We start from the raw sequence: 12,946 nt of genomic DNA, 5'->3' as shown, positions 1-12,946 counted from the left end.
TTTCGGTGATACGAGTAAGTTAGTGATATCCACATAGTGCTATATGGATGAATTCTTACTCCACAACGCCCCATCATTAAGACTGTTGTGCACAATGCTAGTCTTAATGAATCGGACTCAACAAGCATAGTAAGGCCTTATGGGGTCTATATTACACAGATCCAGAATATATTGTCATTACATACCACTAGGTCTATGACTACCATCATAGTGGTATATGTCCATGGAGACTATATTGAAAAAACACAGCATGCTTTTTCTAAGTCTGTGCTTTACATACCTAAAGCTACATGCAGTATGTCTCAGGGGCACTTCCGGTGCGCCATACTGTGTTATTTTATGTTATATAGGGTTTGCCCCTAGATTCACTGAATTGAATGTGCAACATTATAGTGTGGCGAAACGTGCGTTGGGGTGTGGGAACTCTGTCCTGAGCGCTCCTGCCTTGTGCACTCTCTGACTCCCCTCTGTACACAGGTATTTATCGGGCTCTTATCCTTATATGTCTATTTGTGTCACCCCTATTGGCCCACACAGGGCTGGATTATTGCTTGATCAATAAGGTCATTTGTAGTCTATATGACGAATCACTGTGAAATGACGATATAAGTACCAATATATTGCTGTGTGTTTATGTCCCTCTGTGGGAGGATTATAGTTAGCTGTATCAGTCTGATTTGCCCTCTATGTATACTTTACCTGGTGTTAGTATGCACTGCTAAAATTCTATTATCATTGTTTTTTTGTCATTATCAAAATAGAGATTTTGTCTCTTAATTGATTGCAATTAGTTACAGTTATATGAAAAAGTTTGGGCACCCCTATTAATCTTAATCTTAATGTTTTTTAAAAATTGGTGTTTTTGCAACAGCTATTTCAGTTTGATATATGTAATAACTGTTGGACACAGTAATGTTTCTGCCTTGAAATGAGGTTTATTGTACTAACAGAAAATGTGCAATCTGCATTCAAACAAAATTTGACAGGTGCATAAGTATGGGCACCTCACCAGAAAAGTGACATTAATATTTAGTAGATCCTCCTTTTGCAAAAATAACAGCCTCTAGTCGCTTCCTGTAGCTTTTAATGAGTTCCTGGATCCTGGATGAAGGTATTTTTCACCATTCCTCTTTACAAAACAACCCCAGTTCAGTTAAGTTTGATGGTCGCCGAGCATGGACAGCCCTCTTCAAATGATCCCACAGATGTTCAATGATATTCAGGTCTGGGGACTGGGATGGCCATTCAAGAACATTGTAATTGTTCCTCTGCATGAATGCCTGAGTAGATTTGGAGCGGTGTTTTTGATCATTGTCACTCTCCCATACAGCTTCTCCTTGTGCAAAGTGCGTTGTATAGTTGACCGATGCACAGTGACACCATCTGCAGCAAGTTGATGCTGCAGCTCTCTGGAGGTGGTCTGAGGATTGTCCTTGACTGATCTCACCATTCTTCTTCTCTGCCTTTCTGATGTTTTTCTTGGCCTGCCACTTCTGGCCTTAACAAGAACTGTCCCTGTGTTCTTCCATTTCCTTACTATGTTCCTCACAGTGGAAACTGACAGGTTAAATCTCTGAGACAGCTTTTTGTATCCTTCCCCTGAACAACTATGTTGAATAATCTTTGTTTTCAGATCATTTGACAGTTGTTTTGAGGAGCCCATGATGCCACTCTTCAGAGGAGATTCAAACAGGAGAACAACTTGCAAGTGGCAACTTTAAGTAGCTTTTCTCATGATTGCATACACCTGGCTATGAAGTTCATAGCTCAATGAGGTTACAAAATCAAAAAAAGTGCTTTAGTAAGTCAGCAAAAAGTAGGTAGGAGTATTTAAAACAAGAAAATGATAAGGGTGCCCATACTTATGCACCTGTCAAATTTTGTTTGAATGCAGATTGCACATTTTCTGTTAGTACAATAAACCTCATTTCAAGGCAGAAATATTACTGTGTCCAACAGTTATTACATATATCAAACTGAAATAGCTGTTGCAAAAACACCAATTTTTATAAAACATTAAGCTTAAGATTAATAGGGGTGCCCAAACTTTTTCATATAACTGTATATGCCTAGTCACTTGACTTGATAGAACCACATTTCTTCTAATTACATATTATGTTCAGTAAGTGGTCTTTTTGGTCAGGGCGCAGTGGTGTTCATCATACGAAGCACTCTGTAGTTTTTACCGTCTTTTTATTTTTTTTATATTGACTATAATAAAGATTAATTCACCTTTTAACTATGGTTGTCTTCTTTCCTTGGGCTCATCACTTCTGGCCTGGGTGTGTTAATTATAGTGTGCAATGTGGTTCCATTTTGCACACCAAATTGCAAGACAAAATTCATACATTTACTTACATAAAGCATTATGTTATAGGGGAACACCAGTAAAAAAAAAGTAGAGTTTCCCATTCTGTGTTGGTGTCACTCACTAAGCTAACACACTAAGGGCTCATGCACACAATCATATTTGTGGCCCGAGTGCTATAGGTTACAATTGCACTCACGACAATGTTATTCAATGGGGCAGTGCAGATGAACGATTTTTTCACTGATCAGATCTGTGTGTGAAATAAATTGCAGCATACACTATTTCCCTCCAGAAATTATAATGAGACTCATCCATTCAACTCTATGGGTGCGAATAAAAAAATTGGGCGCCACAGTATAGCATCCGACTTTTAAGGATACATTGCAATTCTGTAATAAGAAACTGTAAATGGTTTTGTAAATGATTAATAGCTGCTGCTGTAAATGATCCTGTAAATCAGAGGTCCCCAGCCGCGGACCGGCTGAAAAACCCCAACGGCCCGGTCCTGGTCCGCGGCGCCGCTGACAGTTGTAGAGGATCAGCAGGGAGAAAGCCAGCATGTGATCAATAGCCTATAAGAAAAGAGGAGGAGGGACTGGCAGTGAATAGATAATTAGCCATGCGGCCCTACTCGCAGAATGTGCTCAGGCAGGAGCAGGGACAAGCAGGTCATGTGTGTCCAGCGCTCCTTCCCCTCCTGCTAGCTGCGAGTTGGAGGGGGAGGGGCTCTGGATGCTAATGGGCAGCTAGATATGACATCAGGTGTCCCACCCTTATGACTCCTGTAGCTGTGTTCTGGTGTCGTGCGGCCCAGCAGCAGATTTTCTGGTTAAAGTGAAAAAAGCAAATAACAGTGAAAATTCATAGCAGCAGTGGCTGTGTCCAGTAGCAGCAGTAGTGGTCATCATCATCAGATGGGACCTAGATGGGACCGTCTTGTTGCAGGAAAACAAGCCCAGTGCTCCCACTGATCCAGGGAAACAAGCCTGGTGCTCCCACTCATTCTGAACCTATGGTAAGTTGAATCACATTCTCATTATAAATGTCATAATTATATGATAAGTATGCACTAAGCTCCACCCCTCCATAACCCCACCGACATATGACCAAAGCCCCGCCCCCACCCCCACCGGGCCATTGAAAACTGGTCTTGCTTAAAGCCGGTCCCTGGTGCAAAAAAGTTTGCCGACCACTGCTGTAAATGATTAATAGCTGCTGTAAAAAAAAAACAGATTGTATACGGATGACAAATGAGAATAAAAATCGATTCTCTTTTCTGGATGAAACTCTGAAATTCTGGAAATCAAAGTCAGCATATATAATTTTAATGTATATTTTATGAAACAATTGTAAAATAGAAACTGGGACTATGGCAATACAACCACAATAGTTTCCATTGACATAAAAATGCATTAGTCTGTGTAACACTTCCAAAATATCCTACGTGATTCAATCATTTTGCAGCAATCACAAGGTCACATGAAAGTATTTTTGTCATAAGAAACCAGTGAGGTTACATTAACATAATTAGACAATTTTCATAGGATTCACATTCAGAATTGTCCCTGTGATCTGATACTCAGTGAGAGAGTCTATGGCACTGCGAACTGTTAGCACAACCCTTCTAGTAATGAGAATGCCACTAGTTATGTGTCGGTGATTTCCAAACTTCCCGCAAATACAAGCCATATGTAAAGCTAATTCGAGGATATGTATCAAAAATGATTTACATGTCTGAATTGCTGATTAGTCAATTTAATGACACAGCCTTAAAAACTGCTGCATAGGCATCACAACTAGGATGCACAGACACTGAGAAATATGCGCATACTTCACGAACAGGGCTCAAATGGGCACCGGCCAAATAAAATTGATATACAGCTTTTCCTGAACTTCAGGTACATTTTATGGATCATGCATCACTTTTACTGTCTCAGCTACTAAAAATGATGCATATGCACCAAACTTTTCTTTAGTAAAACATTTTTGCAAGAATAGCATTAACAATGTTGGAGAAAATCCAATGCACGCATCATTCATAATAGAGCATATTCTAATTAATGTGATGGAAAATAATAGACAGTTGAATAAAAGTATTAGTATTACCATTGGGTTAAACTTAGAAATATATATATATATATATATATATATATAAATAGATTAGTTTAGAAAATATGACACAGTGTTATTATTAATATAGACCTCCAGCTGTGGCATAAAGTCCACCATAATCTCTGGTCAATGCAAAAGCCATGGGTTCTTACTGCTGCTTACGGCATCTTAACACCTGCGGAGATAGTATCCATTGATCTTGGATTACTTGCTATTATATAAGTAATTCTCATATAATGGTTTATTGTGGTGAAGTAGTAGGATTGTATCATAGAAAAAACTACCACTTTATCCTGAGTTTTAATTGTAGGGCAGGTCTGATCTCAGGGTTACCATCTGAAATTCTCCAATTCTAAAGAAAATCTGTCATCTCGGTACACCGTTATCTTGGCCGAGCTGCTCAAGGAACCTTCCTACCTATTTTTTTTCCATCTATTTTCGCACCTTTTTGGTTCCTGTTATGCCAGAGCTATCAAGGAGGATTAATATAGAGGTAGGTGGAAAACAAGTAATCTAATCTGCAATAGTGGCCATAGCCAATGTTTTGGGAACAATTTAACAATTTACTTAATTTCACAAAACAAAATCAATAAAGCTCTGAAATTGGGATAAAGTTTTTGTATTGGGTTAGGGTACACTCACTTTTGCAATTCTTTTTAATGGCACATAAACAAAAAGTAAATAAAGCAAGCTAGAGGGAATCTGTCATCCAAGATATCATTACTGAACCACAACCATTGTGATATACAGCAGAGTAATAGCTTTCTAAAGATGTGCCTCTGAAATGAGCCTTGAGAATTAAATAAAGATATAAAGTAGTGCATGCTACCTGTAAAAAGTGAAAAGGGTGGTACTGAGTATCTCTGGGGATATGTACTTGTATTACAAGCCAGCACCAGTGGCATCTGGTACATGCACAGTCCAGCACGGTGTAGTAAACTCAACATTATGCATTGCACATGCGCTGGATGTCAATGGAGTTGGCTTGTAATGCCAAGGCTGCATGTCTCTGGAAGAGTGTAAGGGTGGAGACGTTGTCCTGACACTCTCTCTGAAGATTTATTGTATTAATGTATTGTAATTACCTATTTTACATTTGATTTTACATACACTATGTTTAAAAGCAGTAGTTAGCCTAGAACGGGGTTAACAGTTAGAAGTCAGTCTAGGTGAGGAGGAGTTACATGGGCACACGGGGAGCTAGTTCCTGTTTGTCAGGCAGTTATAGAGACAACATTGAAGAAATGAGAAGCATTTTTGATTAAAATGAGAAGGCCACAAGTTGGACAGTGGGTTAATGACAGAAGAAGTAAAGGGTTAACAAGTTCAGGAACAAGTTCTAGAGTAACTAGCTATCTAGACGGCTGGATTGCAGAGATTGAAGGAGAAGTACCAGGACGGTTCCTTTCACCATCAGTGAGTACCAGCCGTAGCAATAAATAGAGATGAGGTTGATAGAATTCCCCTAGGCAGCAAGTAAGGAGTGGGCTACGGAACAACGTATAAACCAGTCCTGAAGGTTTAGAAAGTGCTATTCCAACCAGGAAGGAACACGAGGTAACCATTGAAGTGGAAGATAAGAAAAACTGAAGACCAGGGCAGAAAGCTTAGACGTACTCTGTCACTCTCAAATACTCCTATTAACATCAGAAATGCCGTCTGAAATTAGAAATAATTATAAGCATCTGCCTAATGCAGAAGAAAGGTATAAGAAGTATCCTGCATGTTATCAAGTGTTGAAGCTGTGTTTGAAGAGTTCCAGTAAAGATGTTTTTGTTTTTTAAAACGGATCCTGATCTCACTGATTCCTCGCTTATCTTTAACGTCCCATACCATCAAGCCATTTTTGAGCCAAAAAGAGGGTAAGCAGCAAATTCACAAATCACACACACTTAGGGGTTCCAGGGTGTTTTGAGACCACACAGAAAACCTTGTCACAAATAATTCCTTACAAGAGCCCACTAGTAGCCTTTATGCTTTCCTGGTAGCGTGGGATGCTTTAGATCTTTAATTTTAAATTTATTATCCAAGGTCTATTCCAGGAAGTTATTTTTTTCTTATGGCTTCCATTTTGTATAATACACCATGGCAGCAGTTTGGGAAAGTAGTTGATCACAGCTTCCCTTCATGAACCTTAATTAAGAAAAAATCTTACGATTTTGTGAGTTGCTCGGATTGTTATACTTCAATTCCACTGTCCCCTTCTGTATACAGTAAGTTAGGGAGTTTATGGAGGAATATAACACAAGACTGCTAGATCTGACTACATGTAGTACTTGATAGCAATTGATTTGTTGTCTGTGACCATGGAGACAAACAAAGCAAAATGACTGTAGAGAATCTTACCCCTTGACAATCCTTAGAAGTTTGTATTTAAAATGAACCTGACACCTGATAGATGCCCAATCCATGGGCAGCATGTGTCGGGCACTGGCTGTATGAACTCAGCCAAGTACTTTATAACTCAGCCAAGTACTTTATAAGCTGCACTGAAAACTAATCACACAGGCGGGCCCTGTGTGGCTTCTCCCTGCCCACTGCCCTGGATTGACAGGTCTCTGCCTACATGTGCCCATATGCAAACACCTGTCAATCCAGGGCTGAAGGCTGGGAGAAGCCCTCAGGGATTTGCCTGTCCGACTGGCCTACAATGTGGTCTCGGTTACCGGCAGCGTCTAAAGTATGTTTTTCAATTTCCTATTTTGTTTCTACAGCTCTTATGACTGTCTTGGCGTCTCCACATAATAGACTACTTACATCTCTATGTAGCCAGCATTCATACTTATGTAGCACCCTGAGGATTCGGCTGCTACAGGGGTATTGCACCTCAACCCAGAGGTGTGATATTCCACTCCCGGGTAAGGATGGAGAGTGGAACTGAGCTCGGTAGGCTGCATGCACTACATACATCCCATTTCCGAGGAACAGGCCGACGGTACTCCCACTTGGAAATGTGCAGGTACGACCGAGTCTGTTCCTGGCTGGAGTGGGAGGGGGGTGGTACATCCCATGTAGTGTAGGGGCAGATAGGGGGAGCAGCCTGGGTAAAGTTAGGAGCTCATTGGGTGCTGGTCACCTGAGCTCACACATAGAGGGATATATAAGGTGGGCACCAACTAGAATCAGGGTCAGATGCAGAGGATCAGATGCAGAGAGTCAGTGGCAGAGAACAAGTCAGGAGCAGAGGAGAGAAGAAAGACCAAGACCCAGAGTGAGAGAGGAGAAAAGAGAAAGACCCAGAGCACAGAAGAGAAGGGACCCAAGAACCCAAATCAGAGCACCGGGTGAGGAGTCAGCATCAGGGTACCGGAACCCAAGCTGGTGGGGGTAAAAAACAATCCCCAGCCAGAGACCGGAGACCGTGGGCAGTGTCTGTCACGGTCACCCACCACATTCACCCCGAAGGCACACCACATGAAGGGTCAGGGAACCCAGGGCCAAGGGTGTCCCAACAGAAGGCCCGAGGGAGCTGGACCTAGGTGGATCACTGGTGGGGACGGCTGAAGAAAGGACAGAGGGAGAGCTCAGGGCCACGCTCCGGACTTGTTTGGGGGTTGGCTGGATCCAGGACCTGGTGGACGCAGCACGGCTCGGGTGGTCACTAGCAGCTGGAGTGACCAGTACAACATCTGCAGTAAGTAAACACCCTTAACTGCACAACCCGACTCTGTCTTCACTGCCGTCTGCACTACACCACCACAACCCCCATCCTCTGCGCCTGTCCCCTCTGAGGCTATACCCCTCCCGTTGGGGGTTATCCCACCAAGCTGCGCACCCACCATCAGCCTCAGCGGACCCTGCTGCAGCGGCGGCCACAGTGACCGCATCACAACGGGTGGCGTAGTCGACACAAAAGAACTTTAGTAACATCTGTAGCACTGCCACATCACACTGAGCTTGACGCCCTGGGCACGGGACCGGGTCACAGCCGCTCGGAGACTACAACCCCCCATCTGATCCGGTGCCGGGTATTCCCCTCAAAAAGGAATATGTCCCAGGGGGCGCGTCAACTTTGGCGTAGTCGGCAGGATTACGTGCCCGCAACACCCGGGTACTGCGTGCCTGAAGAAAAGTGCAAGTTTACCTCAGAAAGAAGTCTCCCGCCGGTTCCGGAGGGTCCACGCCATCGGACTCCATCACCAGTCGTTTCCCGCCGATTGTCCGCCATTTCCAGCTTGTTCCCGCCATCGGCAGAGTTTCCCGCCACTGGGCGACGCTTCCCGCCAAAACCGCAGATTTCCCGCCTTGGAAGAGCAGCGGACGCCATTATGGGCGTGCCAAAGGAGGGCAAGAGGCCACCTCCCATCGTGGGCCAGGACAGAAAATGGCGCCAAAAGTGGAAACCGCCCCCACCAACAGAGACTGTGATGCTGGAGGTGTCTGTCAGCGTGAAAGAACTCCCCCTGGAGCTGACAGTCACCGAGTTGCCCCGGGACCGCCCTCGAGGTGGGAGGAGACGAGAGAGAAGAGAAAAGATGGGTGTCGCTTGGAGGAGTCTGGAGCGAGCGCACCCGGAGACAAGAGGTCTAACGAGGAGTAGCGGAGAAGCTTACCCGGAGATGGAGAGAAAGCAGAACAGCACCGGCCCGCTGGCCAGGAGTCTGCTAGAGACCGAGGAAGGAGGGCAGAGCAGCACCGGCCCGCTGGCCAGGAGCCTGCCGGAAGCAGAGCAGAGCAGCACCGACCCGATGGTCAGGAGCCTGCTAGAGTCCACAACCCCGCTAGGTCTAGCGGAGATCTTAGCGCAGCTCCCCCGAGACCGGGAGTGTGCACAAACTGCCCTGGAGGGCCTCGCACGGAGGATGGCCCGGGTACAGCGCGAGATACTGGCGGAGTGGAGCCGGGAGATGACCCAGCAAGCTGAGACCAGTCAACGGAGCACGCTACCCTGGAAGAGGAAGGAGACCGCCTCTGAGGATGGCGCGGGAGGACCCAAGGCCGGAGACGGCGCCGAGAAGGGAGCCGGACGCAAGGAGGCAGGTAAAGGGGACGCCTATACCCCAAGCCGTGACACCGCTCATCTGCCCCAGCTCCCCGTCGCAGAGCCCGAAAGTCCCCCTGCTGTGCCCGTAGCCGCCATGTCACCGCTATGGACTAGGCCCCGACCGGAAGCCGCCGCAGCGACCCCTGTGACGTCACGCGCCTCGACCCGGAGCGTGACAAAGCCGGAAGTACCACCAGCCTGGTCGCAAGGCCTAGTACTCCCGGGCGCCACACCACCAACAGCGCCCCCTACCTCCGCGGAGCCTCCGGCCTGGCCGCAAGGCCAGGTAGCCCAGGGCGCCGCCGTCCTAACGGTGCCCTTCACCTTCCAGGTGCCCCAGGCCTGGCCGCAAGGCCTGGGCAACCCGGGCGCCACCACCACCGCGCCCGCACCCGTAAAACCAAGGGTGCCACACCTGGGGGAGGACTTGTTCAGCCAGCTCACATGGCCGGACGGGCGGCCCTTCATCTGGCCCGAAGGATACCATGAGCTGGAGCGGCAACAAAGACTAGGGCCCTTGTGTGAGCCCCTGATCCCGGCTCCGAAGCCCGTGACTCGGGTCTCGCCTCCTTTAGAAGAAGCCCAATTCGAGTGGGACCCCACGGGAGAAGATTTGATGGGGTTCACCGGAGAAACTCGGGCAGTCGCCGCTGAGCGTACTGAGTGTTGTCGTCAGCAGCTAGCAGAGTTTGCGAGAGAACGGGAGGAGAGGCGGGTCAGAGAACAACAGGCCCAAATCCGGAGCGCGGAGCAGAAGAGCCGGACTAGGAGGAACCACCGTGCAGCGCACTGTCCCCGCACCATCGGGACGGTGATAAAGTTCAACCCGCAGCATGGGTGGGGCTTTATTCGGGACCGTAACAACCGCGGTGACGTTTTTGTGACCCGCAGAGACGTCGAGTCCCACCTGCCGGAAGGTCACAAAGGCCGTGACCTCTACGTAGGAGACGAGGTCACCTTCACCCGGCACAAGTGTGCCAAAAGACCTTACGCCCTCCACGTACACCGCTTGACGGAGGAGGAGTTGCGGTACGGGGAGGAGGAGCCAGAGGACCCGGACGGGTCTGAAGCAACACCATATCACCAAGAAAAAGCAGGAGGGAGCCGTCGTTGAGGACAGGAGTAGAGACTGTATATAGTTGCCTGTAGGGGCACAGTGAACCGTTGCTGCTAAAATAGTCCCCGTTGGGACCAGTGAACTGTTTACCCGTTAACCCCTTAATCCCACAGGCTGAGGACTGTGAGCAGCCATTCCCTTCCCTCTACCTGGCCGAGGACTGAGAGCGGCCAACTTCCCCTGTAAATAGTTGCGCGTCCTAAAGCGCCCCCTACCGGTTTTATAGAAAACCAGATTTTCTAAGAGACTGTCGCACTTTTCCCGGACACACGTTGCACAGTGTCCGGAGGAGGAACCAGAAACAAGAGACGACGAGAATGTTATATGAAAAGTTTTATATATATATAATGTTTTATATGTTTTATATGTTTATGAAAATTTTGTATGTTTTGGTGTTTATGTCTTTACAGCCCGAGGACGTGCTGTGATTTACCAGGGGGGAATGTAGCACCCTGAGGATTCGGCTGCTACAGGGGTATTGCACCTCAACCCAGAGGTGTGATATTCCACTCCCGGGTAAGGATGGAGAGTGGAACTGAGCTCGGTAGGCTGCATGCACTACATACATCCCATTTCCGAGGAACAGGCCGACGGTACTCCCACTTGGAAATGTGCAGGTACGACCGAGTCTGTTCCTGGCTGGAGTGGGAGGGGGGTGGTACATCCCATGTAGTGTAGGGGCAGATAGGGGGAGCAGCCTGGGTAAAGTTAGGAGCTCATTGGGTGCTGGTCACCTGAGCTCACACATAGAGGGATATATAAGGTGGGCACCAACTAGAATCAGGGTCAGATGCAGAGGATCAGATGCAGAGAGTCAGTGGCAGAGAACAAGTCAGGAGCAGAGGAGAGAAGAAAGACCAAGACCCAGAGTGAGAGAGGAGAAAAGAGAAAGACCCAGAGCACAGAAGAGAAGGGACCCAAGAACCCAAATCAGAGCACCGGGTGAGGAGTCAGCATCAGGGTACCGGAACCCAAGCTGGTGGGGGTAAAAAACAATCCCCAGCCAGAGACCGGAGACCGTGGGCAGTGTCTGTCACGGTCACCCACCACATTCACCCCGAAGGCACACCACATGAAGGGTCAGGGAACCCAGGGCCAAGGGTGTCCCAACAGAAGGCCCGAGGGAGCTGGACCTAGGTGGATCACTGGTGGGGACGGCTGAAGAAAGGACAGAGGGAGAGCTCAGGGCCACGCTCCGGACTTGTTTGGGGGTTGGCTGGATCCAGGACCTGGTGGACGCAGCACGGCTCGGGTGGTCACTAGCAGCTGGAGTGACCAGTACAACATCTGCAGTAAGTAAACACCCTTAACTGCACAACCCGACTCTGTCTTCACTGCCGTCTGCACTACACCACCACAACCCCCATCCTCTGCGCCTGTCCCCTCTGAGGCTATACCCCTCCCGTTGGGGGTTATCCCACCAAGCTGCGCACCCACCATCAGCCTCAGCGGACCCTGCTGCAGCGGCGGCCACAGTGACCGCATCACAACGGGTGGCGTAGTCGACACAAAAGAACTTTAGTAACATCTGTAGCACTGCCACATCACACTGAGCTTGACGCCCTGGGCACGGGACCGGGTCACAGCCGCTCGGAGACTACAACCCCCCATCTGATCCGGTGCCGGGTATTCCCCTCAAAAAGGAATATGTCCCAGGGGGCGCGTCACTTACTTCTCATACTTTTTGCTATGATAAATTTGAATGGTAAGGGATAGATCGATAACAATATAATTACAGGATCTGACTACACAGGCATGTTTTGTAGTCAGTTACCTTGGAAACACGTAGGTCTGTAGAGGAGCTACAAAAAGTAAGAAATATTTAATCTTTCACAAAGGTAAATATTTCAAGACTGCATAGAAAATCGCTTCACATTCACAGCCTACAAATACTTGCATTTTACTAAAATTGGAGACTAAAGAAGAACATGAGAATATGATAGCTTTCAGAGCGCACTAAAGAAATCTTCCTACATTTAACTCAATTTGTTGTAGATTGCTTCTGGACCTCAAAAATATATTACTTTAATGTGTGGACCTTAATTGAAAATAGTTAATATGAGATATGTGATAGAAGAAGCAGAATAAATATCCTCTTCCTTGAGATAATAGAAGACCTAAATATGTCTATGAGAAAAATGAATAGTTCTTTGACAATATAATTTAAGGAATAGTTGTTCTCTATTATTTCAAGTACCATAAAGAGAGGTGTAGATAGAAGTAGATGATTGCTTCCTGATGGCTCTTCTAATTAAATATGACCAGTGTTACGTGCGGCTCATGTTACACTATGTTTTTCGAGTTAAAATACAGAGTTTTTAGGTAGCTAGAAAAAGGACTATTGTAAGGAGGAGGAGGTAAGAAAGGAAGGTGAGATACATCGGAAACCTCATTGAATGACGCACTAGTTCACATAGTCCTT

General features: G+C 46.7%; 1 protein-coding gene across 1 annotated transcript in view; it reads left to right on the top strand.

Moving 5' to 3' along the window:
* NXPH4 (neurexophilin 4) overlaps nucleotides 1-12,946 on the top strand; it is a 315,221-nt gene that overhangs the window by 101,938 nt on the left and 200,337 nt on the right. The window lies entirely within an intron of this gene.

The sequence above is a fragment of the Phyllobates terribilis genome, unplaced genomic scaffold (genome assembly GCF_046119375.1).
Source record: "Phyllobates terribilis strain yellow unplaced genomic scaffold, ASM4611937v1 Scaffold_2__4_contigs__length_985480577, whole genome shotgun sequence".
Taxonomy (NCBI): Eukaryota; Metazoa; Chordata; class Amphibia; order Anura; family Dendrobatidae; genus Phyllobates; species Phyllobates terribilis.
This window is presented reverse-complemented; position numbering and strand designations above follow the sequence as displayed.